At 35.9% G+C, this 9,726-nt stretch overlaps 1 pseudogene; it reads left to right on the forward strand.

Moving 5' to 3' along the window:
• Positions 1 to 7,529: 7,529 nt before the first annotated feature.
• On the forward strand, positions 7,530 to 8,294 carry LOC101633506 (annotated as a pseudogene).
• The last annotated feature ends 1,432 nt before the right edge of the window (positions 8,295 to 9,726 follow it).

The raw sequence follows: 9,726 nt of genomic DNA on the forward strand, positions 1-9,726 counted from the left end.
GCATCTCCCTTATTATGAGTGATGTTGAACATTTTTTCATATGCCTGTTGGCCATCTGCATTTCCTCTTTGGAGAAGTGTCTTTTTAGCTCTACTTCACAATGATTTTTAAGCACAGATGGTTATAATTTATGGTGAATAAGTCTGCATTTTTTCATTAGACTTTTAAGTAGCTATGGTGTATAGTGGAGTAATCAAAGACTATTTTGAGTCACAAGGACTCAAAAACTGGGTTTGAACACTGAATTTAATAACTACATGATTCTTTTAAAATTATTTATCTGTATTTTTAATATTCACATACAATATAATCATAGTTATTTGTAACCATTAAGCTGTATTAATTAAATGAGATTGTTACTTGACACATTGTAGGTACTCAAAATATTAATTTCTTACTGTATATTAATAATGCTTTTTAATATTGTTCATGATTCTCCTGTAATATTGCAGAACAAAACAGGAACTGATCTTTCTGCTCAACTGTTTTTTGGCCTTTTAAAAGTAGATTCTGGCATGAAGATCTGTTCTTATGTCTGATGATCTTATGGTCATCAGTGTTGGTAGTAATAGTTGCATGTAGTCTCAATATAGAATATAAGTCCTAAATATATAACCAAGGAAATAGTAATTTAGAGCTCAGATTTGATTCTGGGACCTTACCTTCTAGGGTCCAGTCTAGGACTTACCTCATTCTACTTTGGTCAAGGTATTTTACATTCTGTATTTTACATTTACAATTATAAAAGTTCTTTATTATGGTTTTCATGGGTGTCAATGAGCTAATTCATGTGAATTAGCTCACTTAGAATAATGTATAGCACAGTGGCATATTCAATAAATGTTATTATGTCTTATAAAGACACATTGATATTAATAGGAAGACTTAATTCAGTAGCATCTCAAGATCTTGTGAACATTTATATCTACAGAATTAACTGCTTTGTTCTTTTAAATCTCATCTAAGATAGCATATACTGCTATGATAGAAAATCTTTTATTTGATCACACCTCAAAAATTACCTGCTATTTCCTGCTAAGGGACTGCGTATCCTAAAAGGCAAATGTTGCATGTATTTAGATCTCTGTGGATCTCTGATATTTGACACTATCTGGTATGTACTTGGCATTTAATAGGTTCTGTGTAATGATTAAGAATCCTTTGGTTTAAAATACTGCTTTGGTCATATAGTAGATGTGCGACCATAAACTAATTACTTAATCTCATATGCCTCAGTCTCCCCTTTGCTAAAATAAGGATAATTGTGAGCCTCTGTCATAGGATAGTCATAAAAATTAAATGAGTATGTACAATTACAGACTAGCACAGGACTTGGCCTATTAGGAAAAAAAAAGATAGTTCTCAAAACTAATTACTAAAATGGAATTGATAAATGAAAGAGAATGGTATGTGCTGTCATGATCTTATACACAAATCCCAAAACCTAAGTAAGTTAGTAAACTATCTATCATAAGCTTATTAAGGAATATATTTTCCTGTGACCAGAACAAGTAGAGAGCCCATATTTAGAAGACTATCTTTATATATATATATATATATATATATATATATATATATTTTTTCTTTCAGGAAGAAGTCATTGTTTATGGTTACATTTTCTCATACATATTCTTCCATCTTCCCTCAGTACCCTACCAAAATCCTAAGGCATCATTTGGACTAGATTTGACTGCCTCTCCCTAACACTAGGCTTTCCTGATATTAAGACTTAAACCATTTCAGTAAAGATATTAGTTTTTCCCATTGTATTCTTTACTGACTTCACAGATTGGGCTTTACCCAGTGAAGAGACCCACTGGCTGTTTCACTTTGCTGAGCTTTAATTTCATGGTCCACTAGGAAAAAGAGTCTTTGATGTTATTTCTAGTAGCCATTGAAATAGGGTGAACAGAGCAATAGAGGAGATTTATGTTGACTTGTAATTTCTAATAGCTGGCAGTTTGTGGCAGACAATAATAGACAATTCCTTAGTGGGACAATTTTAATCAAAAAAAAGCAAGCAGTATTCTCAGTTTTTTCCTCTTGATTTTATTCATTTTATATAGATTCTCAGTATCAGTGGATCATAATCAAGAATATTACTTTTTTAATTAAAAACCATATAGTACTTTTCTGTATACATATATAAGTATAGGCATATCCTTTTACTTTTGTAACAGATGAGTTAAAAAAAAATGAAGTGGTTTAATAGTAGGACTCATAACATTTCACCATCCCTATTACCTAGTACAGTACCTAGTACGGTACCTGATATAGAATAAGCATAATCATTACATGCCTATTCATTGAGATAATACAAAATTTCCTTAAAATAATAAAAGTCCTGGGCCCTCCCTGGTGGCACAACTGGTTAAAGCACAGCACTATGAAGCTACCAGCCTATCAGCAGCCACTGCAGCGTAAGTTCCATCCCCAGCCAGGGAGGTGGCCCACATGGCACAGAAGACCTCTCCTGACCTTCCTGATGTTCCCCTCAGGGTGTTTCATTAGCTCTGCCTGTTCTGCTCCCTACTCTGTCTCTGCGAATCCTCACAACCCCCGCATCTCTGGCCTGTTCCCCAGTTCTTGTATGCATAAATATACTTATAAAAATAGTGAAGTCCCACCCACCTCTAACATTTACTGGATATTTACCATGTTCTAAGTACAATGGTTAAGTGATTTCTCACTCGTATATACTTTCAGTCCTTGCTATAATCTTTGCATGAATTATTTCTACTACCCTTTTGTAGAATGTTAAAATAGACCACTTCATATAAAAATAGCATCCTTCAAGACACAATGTAGGGTGCCTTCAGAAATGAAAATGGTGATAGAACTCAGAATTTTTTATGCTTTTCCTAGGGCATGAAACAACTTCATTTCCATATAGAAAAGGGAGACTTGGCTAAAGTTTTTATATTAGCATGACTTAATTATACAAGTGAATAAGTGAAAACTATGAAATATCAAATATTTACAAGAGGTGGAAATAAGCTGTGCATGTGTGTGTGCACTTATATTTACATGTAGGCAGGCATAACATATTTTAGGTGAGTGGGTTTTGGTTAGTAAATAACTGGTTGAGACATTGAAAGGATGCATTGCAATTGACATAGTGAATAATGATTATATACAGAATGAAAGTTAAAAAAAGACATAGGCTCACAGTTATCCTTATTTTAGCAAAGGCTGAAAGTTGATATTGCATGAGAAGGTTAGATCCAGGATTCTTTACAGTATGTCAACATTATGAATCATGCGTCAGGAATGTTCTGCTCTCTATGCAGTAAAGGTATATGGACAAAGCTTTTTTCATTGAGTCGCTGCTTCACCTTAGTTTACTTCTAGTTCATTGTAGGTCATAGCACTGTGCTGACTTAGCATAGAGGTCTTTTTCTCTTTGCATATCATTATTTCACGTATTTGGTAAGCTTTTACATATGTTTGGCCCAATATCTGCTTGAGTGTGCATTTCCAGAGCATGGTCAGAAGCAATCGGCAGTCCCTAAATGACTGTCTCAGGAACTTGCGAAGATGCTCTCAGCCCAGTGAGCTGGAAAAATTTCCTGTAGGACCTGAAGCACACTGTAAGACCAGTTTTCAGGATTTTTGTGGCTTGCCATGCATTCCTGAGTTAAATAGATTGCACAAAATGTTCTGTAAATGCAACCTTGCTTCATTCCTGTGGGGAGGTTATAACACACTGTAATTACTGTTTCTAGACCATATATTATACCTGAAATTTAATAAACAGAAAGGCAATTACATAAATGCAGAATTTAAAGTTATAGCTCATGTTTTATCTTGCTGAAACTAACAGTTGTCAGAGGGGGGATTTTGAGGCTACAGACTATTAACCTAAAAAATCCTAATAAGCAAGATTTCTATAATTTTTCTATTGCTATTACTATAGTCCAATTAGTCCATGGTATTGTAGTTCTCCATGATTTGTTGTTTTGTCCCATCATTTAAACCTTAGGCCAAATGGGGAAATTGTAAACCAAAGGGGGTAGTAGTGGCATTTGCAAAAATGTAGATTTATTAATTGGTAGTTCATATTTTGAGAAATTCTTTCTACATATCCATAATTCATGGAAAAGTAATAGATAGTGTCAAAAAAAGAGATTGTCTAGTCTGCAGAAAGCCATTTTTAAAGGTCCTTTCTTCTTCCTGTAAGGCACTGAGACCCAGATTTATTGAGTTCTCCTGTACCGAGATAGTCAGAAGTAAAAAAATCAGACAGCAGATTCCTGTTTTCAAGTTCTATAACCAAAGGAATAACCAGGGTACCATTTTATGTCTTGAGTGTTTGAGTTGACAGTGTGAAAGAAATTCCATTCTTCTAAATGAAAAGATTTATTTCTTTTGTGTAACATTACACTTTACAGCTCGAAGATTCAGTGGTCGAAAACATATCACTCCCAAGAGCAGAAGTATGAACAATAAAACTGCCCATTTTTTTAGGCCACCTGATTAGTCTTTAGAATGCAGTATATATGTACCAAGATGCATTTATGTTACTCTAAGACCTTTTAGGATTTTGTGGCAATGTTAATTAAGTAATTTAGGGATTACATTAGTACTTTTGAAGATAGACTTGAAGGTCATTAGACATTTATCTCATTATTAATTCATTTATGTGGAAAAACCTGGAGAAAACAGTGCCCGAATAATCACACATCAAAACGTAACAAGAAAAAATTACCAGTTGCTCAGTGTTTTAAATTTTCATATTATTGCTAGTTCAAAAGCAGTTTATTTTAGAATCTTTATTCTAGCCTGTTTTTCTCCCTTAAGTGCCTATCATAATTTTTATTACTGTTTCCAAAGGTTGTGCAGAAAAGACTCCAATGGTCTAGCAGACTGTTATATTTGTTAAGATTTTAAAACTTTGCAGTGCTTCATATATCTTATTGCATGCCTTATACTGAGACAAGCATGGTAATGGGGGAACCCGGTTCTTTTATAGTGTACAACTCCTTTGTCTATGGGCTTCACCTGTGATCACAAATAAGCTTGTATTTATACAAGGAAATCTAGTGAAGACTCAAGTTGTTACATTCACTGCTGTGGGATGCAAAATAACCACTACTTTCAGACCTGGTCTTTGGTTTTAAAATGATATGTGGGATGAAAGTGAATTAAAAAAAAAAAAAAGAAAGAGAGAAAGAAAAAGAAATACTCTTTATAGTTTGATGAATGGGGAATTAGTTTAACACATGTGCTCTGTTTAATAATAACTCCCAGATGGTCAGAGCTGCTGCCTTCTTCAATCCTGCATCATTCTTATGAGTCTCCAGAAACCTTCCATCTTGTCTTCTGCCAAATGATGAAATTAAAACAGTTTGGTAATAAGCTTAATGACCTTCATTTAGGAAGGACAGTTCATGGATTAACTAGCAGAGGAGTGTTCTTCCAGAACGATTTTGGGAAAAACTGATTTTTCCAAAATGTTAGACAAAGCCATGTGGAAATAGGATATGACTGAATAGGAGGTCAGGGGCTTCCATAGAAGGGGAGCTGGTTTTGTTTTTCAGGGTCATTTAAACCTGCTGAAGCTGAAATGGGGGATAGTCATTGGTCTATATTAGGTTTTATGAACAGGTGATTGATTCTCACAAGTGCCGGCCAGCAGGTGTTTCTGTTGAGGCTTCAATTTTGCCACTCCTCACTACAGAGATTAACTTTATCATCTCTAAGCTCCATATACTACCCTTCAGACCTCTGAGTGTACTTGGTGACTGTAGTGCCTCAAATAAGGATAGTTTGGGACACTTTCCATTTAACTAATTTAACTGACATTCATCCATCTTAGATTGCTTTTTTATTTTACGTGTTAAAAATAACAGGCACATATCAGAGCTATTGTGGGTTCAGTTCCCAAAACAAGTTTTGGTTTTCTCATATGTATAAAAGTATTTTTTACACTATACTGCAGTCTATTAAATGTGTACTAGTATTATGTCAAAAATAACAGTCTTCACACCTTAATTTTGTTGGCCTTCTGCATATCCAATATGGAGAAGTGTCTTTTATAAATAATATAAGTTTATTTTTACATCAGTTTGTGCATTTTTTCATCTCAGTTGTTGTAATCCCCATGGGTTTCCCAACACCAACTCACCCTGTGCCATCACCATAGTCCAGTGCATATCCCCCCCCCATATTTGATCTCATTCCCCACTCCATCCCCATAAAATGTCTCTGGTATATAGCTGTTCATTGTTATTATTATTATTTTCTCGCCTGCTCCGTTATACTCCTGCTATGAGTGAAACTATCTGGTACTTTTTCTTTTCCTTCTGGCTTATTTCACTAAGAATGATCTGGAAAAGTGTCTTTTTAGGTCTTCTGCCAATTTTTTTGATGAGGTTATTTATTTTTGTTGAGTTTCATCAGTTATTTGTATATTTTTGTGATCAATCCTTTATCACTAATTTTGTATGAGAAAAAATTTCCCTAATCAGTGGGTTGCCGTACAGAAGCTTTTTAACTTGATATAGTCCTATCTTTGTATCCTTTCTTTCACTACCAGTGTGTTGGGTACTGTATCTTCAAAGATGTTTCTGAAGTGTATGTTGTATAGTGTTTCACCCATCTTTGCTTCCAGGTATTTTATGGTCTCCATTCTTATGCCTAGGTCTTTTATCCACTTTGAGTTGATTTTTGTGCATGGTGTGAGGTAGTGATCTAGTTTCATTTTTTTGCATGTAACTTCCCAGTTTTCCCAGCACCATTGTTGAACAAACTTTCTTTGTTCCATCATATCTTTTTTGCTCCTTTGTCAGAGATTAGCTGTTCATAAACGTGTGGGTTTATATCTGGGTTTTCTATTTGAATCCACTTGTCTGTGTGTCTGTTCTTGTTCCAATACCATGCAATTTTTATTATTATGGCTTTGTAGTATAGCTTGAAGTTTGGGATTATGATACCTCTGTTCTCTTTATTTTTAGTCATGAGAGTTTTGCTATTTGAAGTCTTTTGTGGTTTCATATGAATCTCATCAATATTTGTTCTATTTCTTTGAAGGATGTCATTGAGGTCATTGAGACTTTTATTGGGATGGTGTTAAATCTGTATATCGCTTTTGGCAGGATGGCCATTTTGATGATATTAATTCTTCTGATCCATGAGCGGGAGCTGTCTTTCCATTTCTTGGTGTCTTGTGTTTCTTTTCACAATGCTTGGTAGTTTTCTTTTTATAGGTCTTTTATCTCTTTTGTTAGGTTGATCCCCAGCTATTTGATTCTTTTTGTTTAATTGAAAAGGAGATTTTCTTTTTTATTTCAGTTTCTTCTGATTGGTTGTTTGTGTCTAGGAAGGCCTCTGACTTTTGAAAGCACAATACTTTCAATGCACAGTAAAGTAGAGCTCAATGAAACGAGGTATGCCTGTATTGGGATGCTAGTCACCCTAATTTGCTTCATTCTTCCAAATATTTTAATATTACATTACCTCTTATCGCTATGGACATTATGTTAGATTTTGGAGGAGGCCACTGAGAGGGTATGACCGCCAGCTAATCCATGAGCTCCACCTGGGCAATCAGAAGGTCCTTCTTGCACCTCAGGTTTGGGATGTATTTTCTGCTCACTGTGCCCACAGCCAGAAATGGTTCACACAACTTCCTGCAAACCACAGGGACCAAATTGGCTAAACAGCAGCTCATTCTGACATGTTACATACTAGAAATTTGGACCTAGTGGAGCGTACTACTCCAAGGACATCCCTTCTTTTGAGTATTATCTGCCCCAATTCCAATGCTACTATTCTGATTACAAGGAACAGCTACCTGGATCAGCTTACATGCACCAGCTCTTGGGCCTCAACTTCCTGCTGTACCAGAACTGGGTGGCTGAGTTCCACACAGGGCAGAAGCAGCTGCCTGCCAAGGACATCCAGACCAATGTGTATATCAAACATCCTGTGACTCTGGAGTAATACCTGATGGAGGACAGCTGCAACAAGGTGCTCCTGGCCAGAGGCAACATCCCTGCCAAGTGCTGTACCTTCTTCATTGACATCTTGCTTGACACTGTCAGGGATGAGATTGCTGTGTACATCGAGAAGGCTTATGAGAAAATCCTCTTCACCAAAGCCACTCATAAACCCTTCTTCAACACAGCCCAAAAAATGACAGACTATGCCAAGAAGCAAGGTTGGGATCTGGTCACAAAAACTATTACAGCTTCGCCAGCCAGCAGCAGATGCTGGAAGACACCACCAACCCCTCCATGGAGCTGGCCAACCAGGTCATAGAATATGCCTCGCAGCTGGAGATGAACATCTGAACCATTGAGCTCAGGCTGGGCTTGTGTTGCTTAAGGCGGGCATGGTGCAGGGATCCCTCCAATAAAAATGAATTGCCAGTCTTTTTCCTGGAAAAAAAAAAATCCGGAGAATGTAATATATTGTTGAACCCATGGAGAAAGAATATGTGGCTGTCTCAGCCTCAGCCTCCACACTTCCATGGCCCTGGTGGCAGGTATGATGATCTACTTGTCTTGCAGCTGCACACAGCAAGAAGCAGAATCTTACCTTGCTTAGAAAAGCTGCCATATGCTCACCTGGATTGGGCCGCTCCTTTCTGAGGCCTCTCTTTGGGCTTTGTGTGCAAGGTCATGCATTTCACAACCTCCAGACTTGCAGCTAACACACATGCTGCTTGTTTTCTTGAAAGGCATTGTAAGCAGTTTGTTTGGACCTAGTCAGATAGTAATATTTCAGTAATTTTTTTTCATTTTCCCTAGTGTAGCGCCTATTTTCATATCTGAAATAAATTCTCACTGTTGTATTGATTATTTTACTACGGAGACCTAAAGTAAAAAACATTAATGAAAATTTCCACTGGAATGGAAAAGATGCTAATCTTCATTGGGATGAAAAAAAATAAAATAAAGCTTGTGGTATTCATCTTAAAGCCAATTATAAAACAAAACACAAATCTGATAGCACATTTTACTAGATTATTTTGAAAGCTTTAACAATTTAAATTATTATTAGATATTCCCCAGTGTTTATAAGCATGTCCACAGTTCATAGATTTACACATTCACTCCTGCTGTTTCTGGAAATAACTTTCTACTTCAAAATGTGCTGCAATCCCCTTCAAATTGTTTGAATTTAAGAGAAATCATGAAAATGCTAAAATAGCAGCCATATCACAAATCTAATTTTTCTTCTTGAGGAGAAGGGGAAATAGCTATCAGAAATTATGTTGGCTATATCTGGGTTTTAAAAATTATGGGATATAGGCAAAGTTGATTTATTCTTAACCTAAATTATGCCATTACTATGTCTCAAGTGCCTCTCTTCATGCTGGACCATCTGGCCTGCCCAACCCAGCAAACATCTTAGGCTACTAACTAGCTTGCCACCTGTATGCTAACTAACAATGTTTTCATGATTTAATTGTAACTTATTGTGAACATTAATATATGTCAAATAATAACGATAAGCATAGTGTTGACATCATGATACAGAAGGTATTGTGCCAGTTGCTATGTATATATTATTTATCACAAAAATTCAGTGAAATTGTTGTATTATTCTCTTTTCTTAATGAGTACATTAAGGTTCTCAGAAGCAAAACAACTGGCTTAAAATGATAAGATAGTGAACAACAGAGCTGGCATTTGAATTCAGAACTGTCAAGCTCTGAAGTCTATGTTCTTTATTAGAGATCAGTGAGCTGCTAGGCTAATCTACTAGTCCTTCAGGATG

Source organism: Condylura cristata, unplaced genomic scaffold, assembly GCF_000260355.1.
Source record: "Condylura cristata isolate star-nosed mole 26May11 unplaced genomic scaffold, ConCri1.0 scaffold00025, whole genome shotgun sequence".
NCBI lineage: Eukaryota > Metazoa > Chordata > Mammalia > Eulipotyphla > Talpidae > Condylura > Condylura cristata.